We start from the raw sequence: 20,234 nt of genomic DNA, 5'->3' as shown, positions 1-20,234 counted from the left end.
ATGCCGCGGAGCGGCTGGGCCCGTGAGCCATGGCCACTGAGCCTGCGCGTCCGGAGCCTGTGCTCCGCAAATGGGAGAGGCCACAACAGTGAGAGGCCCGCATAACGCAAGGAAAAAAAAAAAAAAAAAAAAAAAAAAAGTTATACATTATAATAACCTAGTTTTTTAATGAATATGGGTCTTAAGATATTGATGTACCAGCTACACAGCTAATTAAGAGTCCTGAAAATCAAAAATACCAAGTTTAAGGTTTTCAGTGTTTTAAATGACTTTTAGAACCGAGAATGTATAGAATCACCAAAATGATTTTCTTTGCTTCAGCTGCACACCTCAGGGGGCACTAATAAGCAAGCTGCGATCCAGAGAGCTCAGGCACATGCAAATCTGTCATCATATCTACTTTAACAATTGGGCATCCTGGAACAGTGATGGGCATATGGTAAGTTGCATTTGAAATGAACAAATGAATATGCTCATTAAAAGAGAGGAAGTTTTAACTCCAGACAGAGCAATGGGGTTAGTAGTGTGGGTACATCCTTCCTGCGGAATTAGGCAACATGATGTGCTTAGCTGTGATGGAAAAGGCCAAGCACCTTGCAAAGCCAGTGGATTAAGAGAATTCTCAAGCTCAGCACATTGGAGTTGAAATAGGAAATCATTTGAGGTTCCTTCACCTTGATGGATGGGACCATGTAGTACATTTTGGCTTTGAAAACAAATATACCCAGAAGAGTCAAAGGGAGGTGACTACTGAAAGAGAGTAAACTCAGAAGTCACTGTCCTTCCAATTATCTTCAGAAGAGATAAAGATTTATTGAAGGATGTTTGTTCAGGATGATCAATGGTTTCCTGTCCGGCTCTGGGCACCCAGCAGAAAATTTTCATTTTCTGTAGTGAATGGAGGATACCAATTTATCTCTTTTTCCAGAGGCTGCGCTTTGCTGGAGGGGCAGAGAGTGAGCACACCTAAATCAGGCTCTTCCATCACGATCTTCATACAGTGGGGTTTGATAAATTCTCCTTATGAAAATATCCTGCAGTGCATTGGCTTCCTACAGGAAGTTTTGGTGGTTGTTCCTCTCAGACATGGGCCAGCAGAACACTTGGGCAGAAGTGAGTGTGGGAGGAGTGGGCAAGGGTGCTGAGGTACAGCCAGAACACACAGTTACTTGTCCGGCTCTGAGGTCTATGGGACAGAATCAGTGCTGGTCAAAATTTCACCTGAGAAGCCCAGAAGTAGCCAGGGAACCAAAGCTTCTAGCTGGAGCTGAGTTGTAACATGAGGGTTGTGGGACAGGACGCAGTATAGCTGTTTCTTTTGCTCTCATTAGCCAGCCATATGTTGACTAGCTTTCATCCCCAGAGCAATGCTCATTCCCAAATGCCCACTCTGTTTCTGCAACCCACAGAGGCCCAACCCAAGTCTAGGCAGCCATCCTCACTGTGGTCTGACCAAAGGCGGGGACTTTTGACAGCTACTTGTGGTAGGAAACGAAAAAAGGTTTTCCAGCATGATGTTCCTGATGCTAATGGGGAGTTCCACTCCCCTGGGAGCCTGCATCCCTTCTTCATTCCTGTATACGCATCCACCTTAACTTTTCTTCCTTCCTCAGAGACCCCGCTACACTGTAAAAGTGGCCCTGGGTAGCTGCAGCCCTTCTCCATGTATGTGATTTGCTTCTAACCCAATTTTCCATCTGAGTTAACAAGACCAAGTGAGGTGAAGCAATTTGACCTTGATCCCCAGTGAGCCTGGGACTGAGTCTACATTTAGCAGAGAACTCACCTCTTGCCTCCAAGGGCTGCTCCCAGTAGCCACTATGTCCCTGAGCCTTTCAGCTGCACTTGGATGTGGGTGAGATTAATATCTACTTAAGCACCAGATGGATGTTTGCCAACCCATATCACCTGCCAGGCCATGCTGAAGAGTCCTTCATCCCTCCTAAGCCAGGCACCATCAGTTCTTCCATCCATCCATCCATCCATCCATCCATCCATCCATCCATCCATCCAACATCCATCAATCAACTTTTGTAAGTTAGTAAGACAAAGTTTCCAAAGGGCATGCTTGTCCCTCACAGTGCGGTGGGAGGTAGTCTGTGGCTCAAGGCAGTCCATTCAGTTCGGCAGAAAACCTCTGGCAGAGACTGGATTTAAGGGGACAAGGATTTCCCCTAGAAAGAGGCATGTGGCAGGAATTTCAGACCCCAGAAAAGTATGGAGAGCAGGAAAGCAAAGTAAGAAATGAGGCAGAGGTACAAATGCATTGCATTGGGAATATATGGTGGAGATCAGTAGAAGCTTGCACTCTACCACGGATAAAGCAACAATCCAGGGTTAGAGCAGTGAGACAAATCCAGTCCCTATCTGCAAAAGGCCTGGCCTGCGGAAACTCAGCTGGCTTTACTTAGGGCCTGGATGGCCTGGATGTGAAGGTTCCAAGCCTCGAGGACTCAGAGGGAGTGTGATTGCTGAGGTCAGAACCCAACACAAATATGCAAAGATAAGCGCAAAAGGAGAGTCATCTGTTCCAGGGAGGGGAGAACAGGTGGCAGGCAAGTGGTCCCGGCAAAAGGCTGAGATGGACCCAAGTATCCAGAGTGGACATTCAAGTAGAGGGTAGGCAGACAATTGGCAGGTGGGTGGCAGCCGGTGTCCGGCATTCATACAGGTGGGCAGCCAGACGGTTCCCATTGTAAAGATAGTTAGCAACGTGTACTGTGGTCTACACAAGGTCCAGGCAAGTCACTGATGAGATCTGAGCTCAGCAGAGACTCAGGTGAACAGAGAGGTGGCACCACAGGATGGCCAGGCATTCAGAGAGCATCATGGAATCCCACCAAGTCCATGTATCCCTCACTATCCAAATTATCTGCTATCCAAACTCGAGTACTGAATAGAGTTGGGTGGGTAGGAATTCTTGTATCAGGGACCCAGTCTTATGAAGATTGAGTTCCATAGAGTAGATTATCCTGAAACTGGAAAGACTGGGAAAGACCTCGATGCCAGGTTAGTGAATATAGGCTTCCTAAATAAGTGCTACATGGCCTTTACTGGTAAGGTCTCAGTCCTATGAGAGGTCAGACAGGCTATAATGTCTGGAGCCACTGGACAGTGTACCATTTAAGATTCCAGTTCCTTGTACACCTGTTCCCCATCCTGTAAGAGGCTCTGTTTGTGACAGAGCAAACAACAAGGGCTGGGCGTAGCTGCAAGTCAAGCCATCACCAACTCTGTGGTCTCACGTGGCTCGGCCAAGCCTGGCTTCCACTCTTCGGCCTCACATGGCCCTGTGGCTCCCCACTCTGCTCTCTTTCAGCTCCTCAAATGGGTTACACTCTCTCCTTCCACAGGGTCTTCATACTTGCTTTTCTATCTGCCTAAAACCATCCTCCCTCTCCCCTTCACCACCTATGCATCCTTTAGACCTCAGCTCAACCATCACTTTCTTTGGGAAGCCTCCTCTGACCCCCTGAGGAGACATACACTCCCTCTGAGAGCACCGTGGCGAGCACTTATTTGTGACAGTTGTAACCATATATCCATTCTTGTGACTGTCTGATTAGTGTGCAGCCCCTTCCCTGAGCTGTAATGTCACTTATTTCATTCACTCCAGTTTCCAGAACAGGACATGATCCCCTGTAGATGTCCAGTGAAGGGCTGTTGAATGAATGAATGAATGAATGAATATCCTTGGGGAACACACAGCCTCAATCTTATATTTACATACATGCACAATGTGGGCAATGAAAGTAACCTGCCAGCATGATTGTGGTGAGGGTTCAATCATAAAGCATCTATATATGTATATCCTCCCAGGGTGCCTGGCACACGGTGGCACCCCTTACCTTCCAATTCTTTTGTTCTGTTCTTCCCAGTACCGAAGACAGATGAGGCCTCCTTCCCCCTGCCTGGGGCTCTAATCTGCACGTAGCCTTGAGAGAGACACAACATGCTAAGGGTACTGATTAGGGTGCCAAACTGACCTATAGCGTGGCCGTGGCAAGGCTTTATTTCTCGTTGTTTCTCTTAAGTCTCACTTTTCTCACCTGTAAAGTGGGGATTTTAATTATACTTGCCTCACAGAGTTGTCATTGATGATACGTGGCACAGTGCTTACAACAGTCTCTGATGTGAGATTCGGGAATTGGTGGTTGTTGTTACTCTATATATCTTTATATCTCTGTCACAGGGACCCAATTAGACACTCGTGGGAAAGGAATTCTTTGGAAAGACTCCTATCAGCAGTGCTGCCCTGCATATGGATTTAACTTCAGGTGATCTCTACAGGTCTGGAATGAGAACCAGGACAATTAATGAGCCTCCTTTGAGCAGGACAGGGTTAAGCTCTGCTTTACCCCAGTGGAGATGGAACTTGCTTAAGCTCTGTCTTATGATGGGGCATGGTCACCTGCTCTGCAAGCTGCATGGTACATGGGTCCCAAAGACATCAAGGATTCTTCAGTATTACTAGAGTCAAAGAGGAATATTGAGAGCAACTGAACCATATACACTATGCAATGAATGATAGGCAATTATACATAGCTATTTTGGGTGCACACACACATACATACTCATCGAGCTATAATTAGTATGCTTTGGGATTCTGTATTATCTCTGATCATTCCCTCAACACCAAATTGAAGAGCTGCTTGATCTTCTTGGTCAAGTATCTCCAAAGGAAATCTCTCTTCCTTAGTGTTGTTGCCTTCCTCTTCTCTGCTTCTCCCTAGTTCCCTCACTTTTCCATTTTCACTATTGCAGATTAAAAAGATACTGTAGGGCTTCCCTGGTGGCGCAGTGGTTGAGAGTCCGCCTGCCGATGCAGGGGACACGGGTTCGTGCCCCGGTCTGGGAAGATCCCACGTGCCGCGGAGCGGCTGGGCCCGTGAGCCGTGGCCGCTGGGCCTGCGCGTCCGGAGCCTGTGCTCCGCAACGGGAGAGGCCACAGCGGTGAGAGGCCCGCGTACCGAAAAATAAATAAATAAATAAATAATAGAAAATACAAAGATACTGTAGCCTTTGAAACCACAGGGACCAGAGCTCAGATGACTTCTGTGCCATTTATGAAGTCTATAGCCTCTGGCTAGTTGTTAAGCTTTCTGAGTCCATTTCCTCCATTAGAGAACCAGAATAACAATAATCGCCCTAATAGTATTGGTATAAAGATTAAATGTCCTCATTAAGGTAAAACACCTTTAAACGTGCCTGGCAAGAGGAGGCAAAGTAAGTGATAATTCTCTGTTTTTTCTTCCATATTTTAGTGCACTTTGGACTCATCTCATATTTACATCAGGGTTTTACACTAACTACAGAAAACTTTTCAACCGCCCTTTCTCAAAGTTTGGATTTTAATCTAGAATCTTCATCAACCACGTAAAAAGCTCTCACTGCTGCTGCTCCTATCTTGCTATTCCTCAGAACTGTGCACTTCTTGAATTTGGGTACAGCTCCTCTGCCTTAATTCTAAATTGATTATTTGAAACAGATTTGGTTTCTCTTTTTCTCTCTGCATCGTTTTGGGAGATTTTGGATTGCCACGGCTTTTTGTGGCAAGAGAACCACTTTCCAATTAAATGCCCATTAAAAATTTCCCTCTAGTTGGCAAAGTCGTTGCAAATTTCAAAGAAGGCCCTAAGTAATTTAACCATTTCTTGCGTTGCCATAGTGATACAGACAGAGCAAGAAGTAGCTGCTATTCGTACTGTATTTGGACCTGAACCCTCTTGTGCTTAAAACTGAGAAGAGGGTCCATATGTCTGGCCTGGAGTGGCAGGGGCTTTGGAAATCAACCACTGTAGTTGGCAGGGGTGTGGATCCCTGGGCTGGTCAGGGTGGAGTGTTCATATAATTGAGAGTAATTATGTTGACACAATGGGGAAGTGTAAGGGCACCTCGTAATTACAAACAGATGTGTTTGAAGAATGGCAACCAGTCTTTCAGGGGCCCCACAGACTGATGCTTCAGCATGAACTCATATCCCCAGTGGGACAGAGAGGCTTGATTGCCATCCACCTTCTCCTGGAATGGGAAAAAAAATTGTGTTCAGACAAAATTGTGTTCAGACAAAGAATGCGTTAAAAGCAAAATGAGAAGACCGACTTGTCCATTGTCCTTGTCATGGTTACCTGCTCCCTGGAGTTCCTTTGTTTCCTCGGCCATTTTCATGTTCCATCAGTGAAAAGTAAAGTTGGCTGCTTTTTTTTTAAAAAAAGCATTCCACAGAAACTTGCTTATAAACCATGTTTTCTGAAACAATGATATGTGTCACCAGGGAAGCAAAGTCAGCTCTCAGCACTTCTCCTGAAATATTTACAGAACAGATTTGAAGAAAGGGAAAGGAAGAGCTGTCCCCAGAAGCTTATTTCCATAGTTTATTTAATATGACTCACCCTCCCCCCGAAAATATTCCCCAACCAGTTAATTGCTACTGGGGCCAAATTTTATGGAGTAAGTATTTTCTGTGGATGAAGTGATTCTCCCCCCGAGATCATTCATGGGTATCAAAGCACAGTCTGTTATGTGCGGTACTGTTGTTGTCTCCCTCTCCCTTTTCATCTTTGGGGAAAGGAGATTATGGCCAAATAGCAACATGTTAGAGGATTAACAGGATAATGAGATGTGTACTTCTGTCTCATACTGTCTCTACACAAATGACACACACACAACCCCTGCTGAAAGATGATGGCTGCCAACAGCTTTTGTAGCAGCCTTTCTGAAAGTTCCAGCTTCCCATGGACCCTCTGGCCATCAAAAATTCAGATTGTCTAACAAATTCTGGACCATTTAAATAAGGAGCCAGAGGCATGAGGAAAATACAGCAATACAGTTGCATGTAGGAAGGCATGAGAAGAGAGTCATGAGGCCTGGGGCAGTGTAATGTAAAATAATTCAATGCTATTGCATGTAGAAGTCATGAGGCCTGGGACATTGTAATATAAAATAATACAATGCTATTTGGAGGCCTTGCAAAGCGTCAAGCATTGTGCTAAGCAATTTCAAACATTGTATCATTGGATCCTTTTCAAATGCTGTGAGATACACAGTATGTTTGTTTTACAGATAAGGAAACTGATATACATATAGGGTATGCAAGCTATCCTGTATCACACTGTTGGTTTGATGGTTATTTATTGTTTCTGCCTGTCCAGCAATCATTTGCCATTATTCAGGTCATAGTACCATGATTTGCCTTTGAAAATGCATTTTCCCAATGTTTTAGTACATGTTGTATGGAAATGGAGCTGACTCCATTTCACAACCTGGGTCTGGCTAAGCAGATTGTTCCATTATCCTGACCATTTTGTGAATTCAGTATGGGCACATGGCCTTGGCCAGGCCAGTGAGACAGCTCCTGCATTTTCCTGGATATGTTAGGAAAGATAATAGCTCTTTCTTGTGATTGCTCGGGTAAGATAAGTGTAGCTAATTGTGATGCTGATATGAAAGAAATTACAGACGTATGATAAAGAGAGACATATTCCCAGTGCCATAGTTTTAGCATCTGTGTTCCACCATTGCTGAAGTTGGTGCTACCCATGTGACTTTTTAGGAGGCCAACACTTTTCCTTTATTCCTTAAGACAGTTTAAGGTAGATTTCTCTCTCTAGCAGTTGGATGAGTGTTAAGATTGAATTAAATAAGTAATGGTTGACCTTGGATATTAAGAACGGCTGACCCCTCAATGCTTAGGTACAGAGCTGGAGAGCAGATACACTCCAAGGATCATGCAAGGGGAAAGGATTGGATATTTAATCTGCTTTTTCTATTGAACCTTTGACTATTTTAAACACAGTTCTTATTCAACTGGCCACAGGAGTAACCTAGAAGAGAAAGAATGAGACTAGGAATACAGATTGAAACACTAAAGAAACCTGGGCTTGGAATCAGTCAGTACCTGGTTCAAATCTCAGCTCTGATGCTACATATCAAATAGAGAATTACTGAACCTCTCTACACCGTGGTTTTCTCATCAGTAAAATGTGATGATAAAACCTGTCTCATAGGGTTATTCTGAGAAATAAGGAGCTGTATTTATGTAAAGCCCTTGGCCAGTGTAGCCACCCTATAAATATTAGTTCCCCATCCACCCTCAAGTGCAACCTATCTGACTCTGACTACCGAAGCTCACAAATACTGACATAGGGAAGTGGTTACGAGCTCTCCACCACGTCCATCCACAAATAGCAGTTCCTGGTTTTAGGACAAGTAAATGAGGCACGTTTGGGCTTATTCTCTAGGGGTTTGAATAACTAAGTATATGTGTACTTTATAGAGTCTTTGAGGGAAGGCACGTTTCTAAACAAAACCACCCTAACTGATAGAAAAATCTTGTCTCAGCCAAATAACTGAAGTGTCTTTGACACCTTGTCAAATAACTGATTTGACTGATTAGTCTCTCCCCTCTGAATAAAGGTTGTCTGGATGGATCAAGCCAAGGAGATCTCTTGACAACTTATAATAATAGCAGGACCATCCTTCGTCTCCACGCTGGCCCCTGAACAGGAAACAGGTGTGTACAAGGTCATCTGCACTCCAAAGAGTCCTTTAAAGTCAATGACACGTGGTAATGAAAAACTAGTTAGAGTTAGGGCATAGATAATGACTGGAAAAAAGTCTAGATAGATTTGTTTCCTGAAGAAAGGGGTGATGCCTTTATCATCTTCCTGCTGTGGGTCTCTGGGTCCAGTGAAAGGCCATGTGCATAGCAGTGAGGAATAAAACTGAGAGGCGATGGATGGAGAGATGACCAGATCCCAGACCTGGCTGCAATTATTAGAGTCCACTTAACCAACATGTATTTATTGAGAGCCCACTATGTACCAGGAAGTGTTCTAGGTGCTGGGATGCAGATAAAACTCCCATCCTCATAGTATGTTAGAACATGATAAGTACTGTGAACAAAACAATAAGGCAAGGAAGGGGAATCAGAATAATAGATGCCAGAGTACAGGAGGCAAAAACTGCAATTTAAAATGGAGTGTTTGCTGAAGACCTCAATGAAAAGGCGGTGTTTGAGGGGGGACAAAAAGGAAATGAAGAAAAAAATAAAACGGTGGATTTCTGGGAGAAGAGCATTCCTCAAAGTAGAGGCCTGCCTAGCATGTCGGCAGACAGCAAGAAGGAGTCAAGGGGCAGAGAAGACAGTAGGAGGTGGGGTCAGGTCGTGGGTAGCCTGGGATGGAAAGGGGAGAGGCTGGGATACTGAAAGCCTTTTCCTCCTTGGAAGAGAGGAAGACACAAGCCAGTTCTGAGCAGCTCTTACTTCCGTTTAATGAGTCCCTCTGTTGCCACTGCTCTGAGAATAGACTCTGGAGGCACATGAAGAGGGGGAGCAAGACATGGGCAGGGGAACAAGGCAAGCAGTTATTACAGCAATGCAGGTGACCCATGAGAGTGACTTAAACAGAGAAGACGGCAGTGAGAGGATGAGACATGGCTGGCGTACAGAACATTTTAGACTGTGCTCAGCCTTCACCTGTAGACAGGGGTAAAACAAGTGGTCATCCTGCTGGAACAGACCCAAAAGAAAAGTTCTAGATTTGAGTAAAATTGACAGTGTCTCTGGTCAAGAACCTTAAGGCCGTTTGGCAAAGTGCCATGTTGGAATCATAGGCAAGAGTACACGTTTAGGGCTTCCCTGGTGGCGCAGTGGTTGGCAGTCCGCCTGCCGATGCAGCGGACGTGGGTTCGTGCCCCGGTCCGGGAAGATCCCACATGCCGCGGAGCGGCTGGGCCCGTGAGCCATGGCTGCTGCGCCTGCGCGTCCGGAGCCTGTGCTCCGCAACGGGAGAGGCCACAACAGTGAGAGGCCCGTGTACCGCAAAAAAAAAAAAAAAAAAAAAAAGAGTACACGTTTATAATTCCTCCAGCCCTGGAAGTGAAGCAAAAAGGAAATGAAGAAGGTGGGGACATCTGTGAGCGAGGCATGGCCAAGGGCGGTGACTGGTGTTTGGGGGCGGGGGTGTTACAGAGCCCCCCTTGAATGTCCTCTGTGCACGGGATGCAGAAACAAGAAGCTTCACGGAGCCCCAGCGGGCGAGAAAGTGTGTCAGCTGTGTAGCACCTCCAAGAAACAAGGTGGAAATGGGGTCTACAGAGAACGGCAGTCTCCCCAAGTCTGTGGGCGGCACGTTGTGCTCTTCGGGAGGTGTTTCAAGTGGGGGAGGTGTGAATGGGGAGGACGGTGGATGCCCAGGGCCGGCCTCATCCAGGTTTTCTTTTTGTGGGAGATCAGAAGGAACATATAAAATGACTCCTTTTCCTCCGGAGAAAGATACTGATTGAAGATGATCCTTCCAAATTTCATTGCGGAAAATGAAGAACGGCTCCCAGTGAGTGTGATTTTCTGCCTTCCTGACCCAGTGCTGAGGCGGGAGAAGGCTCATCCTTCATGCTGCTTTCTCCGTGCCAGAAGGCGGCACTCACCTCAGGGCACCGTGCATCTTTCACCTGGACGGAGTCCTGGATCTGACGAGAGTCAGAGCTCATTTTGTTAATCTTCTAAATCCTATCAGAGATCAACCCCTGGCAGAGGTCTGAATCTGAACACGAAAGGAAATACAGGAGACAAGAGAGAGTGTACACGCATTAACCATTTCCTCTCAACGAGGCTTCATGCCAAATACTTCTCATGTGTCAACGTATATAACTTTCAAACACCCTCAGAAGCAGGGTCTGGAAGGTGACTTAATCAACAAACTGAAAACAGTTAAGTGACTTGCTCCAGGTCACCTCTACCCTAAGTTTCTCACCCCAACATCAGGATCTCCACGTTTCAGGATGCTGCTTCCTATACAGGCCTCTAGAAAAGGGGTCTTCAGCCTGTCCCTCTCTCTGACCATGCCACCGGGAAGTGTCCCACATGAAGCCGTGCCACTTGACTGCTGCTGTCCATGGGTCTTCCTGGCACGAGCCTGCAGATTACAGAAGAGGGAATGAGGGCAGGCACTTATGTTTTTCAAGCACATCCTTTGTGACAGGTTTTGTACTGTCTTTTACATACAGGATTTCATTTATCCCCCATCATAGCTGCTTGGGGAAAATATTACCTTCCATGGAGAAGCTCAGTGTTTACCCAGCTCACAGGTAGCTTTTCTGGAAGGCTGGGGCAGCCCCCAGTATGTTTCCAAATTCCATGCTCATGGGTGCATGAGCCCTGGGGAATCTCCCTGGTCGACAAGGTCTGGGGGCAACTCTCTGATTCGTTTCATCAAGAGTCACGGAAATTAAATTCAGAAAATCAGACTTGTCAGAATTGCTGAGGTCCGAGTGTACCAAAGAGGCATCCTGGATTTTCTGCTCTCATGGGTAAGTGGTCGGCAGGGAGGGTGGATTGCAACCTGCTCCCCACTGCCATTATCAAAGAGTGTTGATGGGCCTGGGGCTCCAAAACCTGGCATTGCCACTCACTAGCCGTGTGACCTCATACATGTTACCTGGCCTTTCTGCTTCCTCAGCCACAAACAATATTGGGTGTAAAAATTTGCTCCCTCCCAAGTTTCTTGTGAGGAAAAATGAGACACAGTTTAATAGCGTTTACTGCCATGCTTATTGTGTGCTGGATAAGTCCTAGCAGTAGTACTGGTTGCCGAATAACTAGTACTTGTAACCAAAGTCTTTTCACTGTCAACAGCAGTTTGCTTTGCAGGGTCATATTTATTTGAAATTATTTAGAGTCACCTTTGCAAGGAAGAGATGAGAAGGGAAAAACAGGAACAGGAGACAAAGGACAGGAAAGCTGGTGGACAATGCTTGAGAATGCTGGGGGGGACCACAGTACCATGTGTGGGAACACTTTAGCCCAAGGGGCCACTGATGGTGAGGATCGCTTTCCCAGGAGGCAGTAGGGCCCCACGGAAGAGGGAATGAGCACCTAGACCTGGGCGAGTAGTGATAGGTAAAGGAGGAAAAGAGGGGCCTTATCTTACCTGCTAGGTCATTTTCTCATGAAAGTGTTACAAGCCCTGTGCTTGGCAGGGCTCAGGCATGATTGGGGTGTGACTCCATCTTCACTTCTGCTTTATCAAAATTCCCAGCCGTCTCCTGTCTGACCAGCCAGCCCTTCATTCCAGCGTGTGTGGTACAGACAGGCTGCCTAGATGTATTCATCATGCAAATGGTTGCAATTTTTCTGCTTGGCTTGCTCCAGTCTCAGCATCCCACACACACACAGACACACACTTCCATCCCTTCTGGACAATCTTATTTTGCTCTGATGGCTTTAAGGATCATTATTTCTCGTGTGTTTTCTACTGAAAAAGACAAAGGAGAGAGTTGTAATCCTCAACTCAGGCTGTGGCTTCTAATTATCTTATTAAAACCATTTGGGTTCCTTAAGCCTTTTATGTTGGTGGCCCTAGGACAATCTTCCTAATTTCTCATGTCGTTTTCAAGGATGTCTTACTACCTGCTGATGAATTCAAGGTGAGGGAACTTTGCTGTAAAAATTTTTTTTTTTTTTTATCAAAACATGATTCTCATACACAAGTAGTCTTGGCTTTAAGAAGTCTGTGCAGGGAAAAGGGTCATTTTGGAGTGTTTGCTCTTCACAATGAAGGCCCACCTTCTCTAAGTCTTCCTGTTTCATAGATTTAGGAAACAGGAAGACTTAGAGAAGTCAAGCTTATTTTAAAATATAATAATTTTTTAAATGCCTTTGTTGTTAGGCTGAAGGTAGCTTACCTGCTCATTTGTCCACTCTGTGATTCTTATTGCCAGCAGAATGAGAAATAGGTATAGGACAAGAGAGGACAGAAAACATTTATTTCAAAGGGGAAAATAAGGATCTTCTTCTAACATGATTACCAGTGCTCCATCTCCCTGATGGAAGATAATGCACTAGATATCTGAGTCATTGTATGGCAACCTCTTTGGATACAACAAGTTTTCAAAATTATCTAAGTAGTTGTGGGTTAAAGATAGGAAAGTCACATCATTAGAAGCTTCCATGATCCACAAAATAGACCACCCTGAGAAGAAGCCCAGCTACCTGCAGGATGTCACTAACCCCTTATCTGCCCTTTAAGACTACCATGTCTCCTCGTCTATGTAGCTTGATTTCTTGTCCCATCAACCTCTTCTCTCTCAAAATATGTGCTCACACCGTATCTAATCACATCTTTGAGTTTCCCAAACCACCTTGCCCCTAACACTTCCAGACTGACTCTACCCATGCTCTCCACTCTCACCTCCTGCCTCAACCCTCTACCCCTTGCCCTCCTAGCACAGGGGTCCCCAACCCGCATTAGGAACCAGAGGTGAGCGGCAGGCAAGTGAGCGAAGCTTCATCTGTATTTACAGCCACTCCCCATCACTCACATAACCACCTGAGCTCCGCCTCCTGTCAGATCAGAGGCAGCATAAGATTCTCATAGGAGCGCGAACCCTACTGTGAACTGCGCATGCGAGGGATCTAGGTTGCATGCTCCTTATGAGACTGTAATGCCTGATGATCTGAGGTGGAGCTGAGGCAGTGATGCTAGCGCTGGGAAGCGGCTGCAAATACAGATCATCGTTAGCAGAGAGGTTTGACTGCACAGAGACCAAAATAAATCAACTGCTTGCAGACTCATATCAAAACCCGCTCAGTGAGTGGCAAGTGAAAACAAGCTCAGGGCTCCCTCTGATTCTGCATTGTGGTGAGTTGTATAATTATTACATTATATACAATGTAATAATAATAGAAATAAAGTGCACAATAAATGTAATGCGATTGAATCATCACAAAACCATCCCACCTCCCCCGCAGCCCCCCAGTCCATGGAAAAATTGTCTTCCACGAAACCGGTCCGTGGTGCCAAAGAGGTTGGGGACCGCTGAGCTAGCAAATTCAGCAGAAATACCACCTCCTCTGTGAAACCTTTCCTGACCACCACAGGCAGCCTTATGTCCTTCCTCCCTGCTATTTCTACCTGGCTCCATTGAGTTTCAGTCGTCGTCAATCAATGTCAGCAAGTGGCAGAAAGAGTAGTATCACAAAATATCCTATCTTCATGTATCTCCAAGTGCGTATCATTTAGGCTTATGGACTCCTGGGGATTTCTTTTGTACATATGGAGAAACTGAGGAAGTGCACTGTTTTAGCCTCAAGAAGTTATATACCACAGGGAATACAAGTTAAAATGTTCGTGTGCTGGGCAATCCTTATCTGTGGATTAACTATGATGAGTGAGGACAAAAAGAATTGTATGAAAAACTGCCATACTGGACACAAATCAACACCAAAGCAGTGAATCCACTTAATTCAGTTCATTGCACAATTATCCATCTCCTACTAGGAGCAGGCACTGTACTGGCTACTTGTTTGGGGATCCACCCAAAGCTCCAAGATGAGGACTGGACATCGCAGAACTATAAATTGAATGAGATCATAGACAAGGCAATGATATATCCCCTGTGGGGTAAATGCTAATATTGGAGGGATTTTTTTTTTTTCTGATAGGTAGACCAACAGCATTTCTTGTAGTTTCCATCCACTCTCCCTAGTTCTGCCTCCTGGTGGGATGCATAAAAAGTTCAAAATTCTTTATAATACAACTGTATAACTTTTTTTTTTTTTTTAATGAGCATTCTTAGGCTACTCTCTCCATTTTGTCTTAAGCCATCTCTTCTTTTATGAAACAACTGTCTTCCTGGGACTTCCCTGGAGGTCCAGTGATTAAGACTCTGTGCTTCCACTGCAGGGGGCACGGGTTCAATCCCTAGTCAGGAACTAAGCTCCCGTAAGCCTCTCGGCATGGCTGAAAACCAAAAAAAGAAGAAACAACTCTCTTCCTATTGTTTCCTGTTCTGAAACGATGGCTTCTACATCCTGGCGAGTCTTTCCTTGACTCCCCCTGTCAGTATTGCTCTTAGAGTAGGCCGGCCAGCTCTAGACCCAGTGTGCAGCTGTGGTCTGAACCATGCTGCCACGTGTCACCAGCTACTTCCATAATCCATCTCCTGAAGGCACTGGCAATTTTTTTGGAAAGTTTTGGATCATGATTCAGCATATTAGATATCTACATATTAGACCCCTTTCCTATTCTTGTCATGCAGAGACTTGATAGGAATATCATCATTGCCTTTGTAAGTCCATAATAATCATTTGAACAGGATAAAAACAATGTGCAGCCTCTGTCATGAAGCAATGATTTCTACCCTGGAGTCATGGACCAGCAAGGGAGGTGGGGTATTAACATAAGGTTGCCAATATTTTATTTTGCCAAGTTAGGACATTATTTACTTATTTTTAAAAGGAAAGAAAAGAAAGTACTGCCATCACCATCGTTTGATAAGGGAAAGGACAGGCACACTCGCATCTCTACCACCATTAATGTTCTATATACCATGGTGCCACAGCCCACACTTAACCGATATTTGTGAATACATGGATGTAAAAATAAATATGATATATAGGAACTATGCTCCACTGAGTTAAAAATTCTCTCTAACAATTCGTTAGCTCAGTGACTATTGATCTGGTAGCAAGAGAAGTTTCACTTGTCAGAGGGGACGTGGCCAAGAGAACAGTTTACTGTGCTTGTGGGATGAAGCGAACTTGTGTGACATGGTGTCCTGAGTCCTGAAAATACCCTGTCTTCCAGAATGCCTTAAACCCTGGCCCTACAATCTTGACACCCCCACCAGCCACAGGATGGCACAACCCTTGCCCAGTACCTGCCATGCCCACAGCTGTGAAAACTCAGAGATACCTGCAGTCATCCCAGGATGATGCATACCACCGAGGCTCCAGCTCCAAGGAGATTCATTTAATAAATCAGTAATAGCTCACCTTTCCTCAGCCCCCAACTGATAAGCCTAACTCTAGTCATCTTCATCTCCTCATCCTTCTGCAGCACTACCTGGTACACTTCCCTAAAGCTCAACTCTCACTATAGCCTTCTCCAGCTCAAAGGTCTTTAATGATTTCCCATTAGGCACAGAAAAAGGCCGAGTCCTTAGACAAACATTAAAAGATCCTTGTAATCTGACTTTAGTGTATCTTTTCAACCTTCCAGTAGTTTGTCTTCAACTCCCCTCTGGCCTTTTCAATATCTACTTTACCTATTAGTAAGTGTCTCCTGTCCTCTGCCAGAGAATGAGCTCGGTGCCTCCCTGACCCCAGCACAAAGTCCTGCAAATGTTATCTCAAATTACAACTGTTAGATGAATAAATAAGGTAGGCAGGCACAGATAAATGAAGCTGTACCTTTACTCAGTTACTCAGATGGTGACCTGCCCCAGCACCTAGCACAGTGTTAGGTACATCATAGGTATTCGATGCATAGAACTTGCATAAGGAAAGGATAGAAGGCAGGAAGGCAAGATGAAAGGGAGGGAGAGAGGGAGGAATGAGCTCAAGTGAGGTCAAGATTTAACTGCATTACAGTCCCATCAATTAAATTTTCTCTCTTGGACCAGAAGGCAAAGGTGGGGTTGGATAATGCGGGGAGAGTGCGAGTGCTTCAGACACTGTGAATCAAGTCTGTCCACAAAGAGTTAGGGAAGGGAGACACAGTCTCCTGCCGTAGGAAGTGGGAAGCACTGTCCTCAGCAAAGGAGAGAAAAACTGAAACTGAATGTCTGAAGTAAAGGCAGGTGTGGCAAAGATTTGATGAAGGTCAAATGCATCGTGCCCGATGGCTTCCAGCTGACCCTTGTGCTCATCTGCTGTGTGGCCTGATCTTCTTCCAGATGCTGGATCTGCTAATAGTGGTCCTTGGCCATTATCAGAAAGTTGTTTGCAGGCCCCCAAAGGCAGTAGTCACACAAAAACAGCAGCTTTCCGTAGATGTCTTTCCAGACCCTCTTCCCCATCCACTTTGGTGTTTTCTCAGCCAGCTTCTGCTTGTCCGCCTGCTCCATTGCTCCAGGACACCGAGTTTGTGACTTTCCTGTGATCTTGTACCTATTCCTTCTAGACCTTGACTGACCCAGCTCCTTCCACAAACTGCAGAAATTCTAATTACTGTAACAAATCCCCTATTCCACAGTGCTTTTAGTGGATCTCCTTCATGGTTGAACCCTGACTATAGGAAATGAGGAAGCTTCCATGCTCGCAATCTTCTTTAGACAGGAAGCAGCCTGAGAAAGCTACTGTACTGTAAACATGAATTATTTCTCATGTAAAAGAAGATGTATTAAAATGTTCCCAGGGTTTGTTTTAATCAAATACGGTACGACGGCAGACACAGAAATGACTGTCAAAGAAGTTTATACTCACAGATCCCTAAAAGCTGAACGCATGCCATGCCATGCAGGGCCTTATGGGGAAGGGCCAGGGAAGGTCAGGAGGCAGAGGGGCGTATATGATCCAGAGACAAAAACCCAATTAAGGGTTTTTGTAGGAAGGAATGCGTGAGGCAGGGTAGAATATGCTAGCTTTAGGGTTTGATAGTTTGAATAATTTCAAGTGGGCTCTAGGTTATAGGGGTAATTCCCAGTTTTCAAGTGTCTTTCCCCTGGGGTGATTTAGGACAGAGGAATCATTGGCTTAGTGTGTGAGAGTTTAATAAAGGAAATGGTTGGAGGTGTGAGCTCTGGATTGATAGATATCAAAGGTGTGCTATAAAGGGAGGTGTTTCCTATCTCTAGGAATTAGCTAGCCTTGGGAGGGGCATTGTGTTTCGGATGAAGGCCCCAAATGTCAGAGCATCAAGAATATGAAAGGGAGACTCTTTGGTGGGGCTAATGGCGGACTCTGGGAGGGCTCATGCCAAGGATTACTTCCCAGAACTTCTGCTGCCAGTGTCCTTGTCCCCGCAGTGAGCCACAGCCGCCCCCCGCCTCTGCAGAAGACCCTCCAATACTAGCAGGTGTGGAGGAGGAAAGGAAGAAGGAAGAACTGAATATATTGAAACAATTATTTTTGCTTCCAAATGTAGGATTGCATCTTATTCAAAATACTCCTGGTGTTCAGCTTCGGATTTGGCCACACCTCTGTATGTAGGTCATCCTCTGGTGTCTGTTCTTCGCTCAAACAGGAGGGGTTTAAAGGAGCGGCCGATTAGGCAGCTCTGGCTCACTCAGGCAGGTGTTTCTTATCCTGGTTAAAACATCCCGTTAAACATTAAAGGCCAGGGGAATCCCGGAAGATGGCGGAAGAGTAAGACGCGGAGATCACTTCCCTCCCCACAGATACATCAGAAATACATCTACACGTGGAACAACTCCTACAGAACAGCTACTGAACGCTGGCAGAAGACCTCAGACCTCTCAAAAGGCAAGAAACTCCCCACGTACCTAGGTAGGGCAAAAGAAAAAAGAATAAACAGAGACAAAAGGATAGGGACTGGACCTGCACCAGTGGGAGGGAGCTGTGAAGGAGGAAAGGTCTCCACACACTAGGAAGCCCCTTCACAGGAGGAGACGGGGGAGGGGGGCGGAGCGGGGAGCTTCGGGGCCGCGGAGGAGGGCGCAGCCACAGGGGCGCGGAGGGCAAAGCGGGGAGATTCCCACACAGAGGATCGGTGCCGACCGGCGCTCACCAGCCCGAGAGGCTTCTGTGCTCACCCGCCGGGGCGGGCGGGGCTGGGAGCTGAGGCTCAGGCTTTGGTCGGAGCGCAGGGAGAGGACTGGGGTTGGCGGCATGAACGCAGCCTGAAGGGGTTAGTGCGCCACGGCTAGCCGGGAGGGAGTCCGGGGAAAAGTCTGGAGCTGCCGAAGAGGCAAGAGACTTTTTCTTGCCTCTGTTTCCTGGTGCGCGAGGAGAGGGGATTAAGAGCGCTGCCTAAAGGAGCTCCAGAGACGGGCACGAGCCGCGGTTATCAGCGCGGACCCCAGAGACGGGCATGAGACGCTAAGGCTGCTGCTGCTGCCGCCACCAAGAAGCCTGTGTGCGAGCACAGGTCACCATCCACACCTCCCTTCCGGGGAGCCTGTGCAGCCCGCCACTGCCAGGGTCCCGGGTTCCAGGGACAACTTCCCCGGGAGAACGCACGGCGCGCCTCAGGCTGGTGCAACGTCACGCCGGCCTCTGCCGCCGCAGGCCCACCCCGCATCCGCTGCCCTCCCTCCCACCGGCCTTAGTGCGCCAGAGCCCCCGAATCAGCGGCTCCTTTAACCCCGTCCTGTCTGAGCAAAGAACAGACGCCCTCCGGCGACCTACACGCAGAGGCAGGGCCAAATCCAAAGCTGAGCCCTGGGAGCTGTGCGAACAAAGAAGAGAAAGGGAAATCTCTCCCAATAGCCTCAGAAGCAGTGGATTAAAGCTCCACAATCAATTTGATGTACCCAGCATCTGTGGAATACATGAATAGACAACGAATCATCCCAAATTAAGGAGGTGGACTTTGAGAGCAAGATTTATGATTTTTTCCCCTTTTCCTCTTTTTGTGAGTGTGTATGTGTATGCTTCTGTGTGAGATTTTGTCTGTATAGCTTTGCTTTCACCATTTCTGCTAGGGTTCTATCCATCCGTTTTTTTTGTTTGTTTGTTTGTTTTTTTTTTACTTAAAAACATTTTTTTCCTTAATAATTTTTTTATTTTAATTATTTTATTTTACCTTACTTTCTTTTATTTAACATCTTTATTGGGTATAATTGCTTTAAACCTAACGTTCATTCACTGGGGACTTTGGCTTCCAAGCGCATCACTTTATTTTTTTATTTTTTTTATTTTTTAACATCTTTATTGGGGTATAATTGCTTTACAATGGTGTGTTAGTTTCTGCTTTATAACAAAGTGAATCAGTTATACATATACATATGTTCCCATATCTCTTCACTCTTGCATCTCCCTCCCTCCCACCCCTCCAGGTGCTCACAAAGCACCAAGCCGATATCCCTGTGCCATGCGCCTGCTTCCCACTAGCTATCGACCTTACGTTTGTTAGTATATATATGTCCATGTCTCTCTCTCGCCCTATCACACCTCACCCTTCCCCCTCCCCATATCCTCAAGTCCGTTCTCCAGTAGGTCTGTGTCTTTATTCCTGTCTTATCCCTAGGTTCTTCATAACATTTTTTTTCTTAAATTCCATATATATGTGTTAGCATACGGTATTTGTCTCTCTCTTTCTGACTTACTTCACTCTGTGTGACAGACTCTAGGTCTATCCACCTCATTACAAATAGCTCAATTTCGTTTCTTTTTGTGGCTGAGTAATATTCCATTGTATATATGTGCCACATCTTCTTTATCCATTCATCTGATGATGGACACTTAGGTTGTTTCCATCTCTGGGCTATTGTAAATAGAGCTGCAACGAACATTTTGGTACATGACTCTGAATTATGGTTTTCTCAGGGTA

The sequence above is a fragment of the Lipotes vexillifer genome, unplaced genomic scaffold, assembly GCF_000442215.2.
Source record: "Lipotes vexillifer unplaced genomic scaffold, Lipotes_vexillifer_v1.1 scaffold319, whole genome shotgun sequence".
NCBI lineage: Eukaryota > Metazoa > Chordata > Mammalia > Artiodactyla > Lipotidae > Lipotes > Lipotes vexillifer.
Note: the sequence above shows the minus strand (reverse complement) of the source record.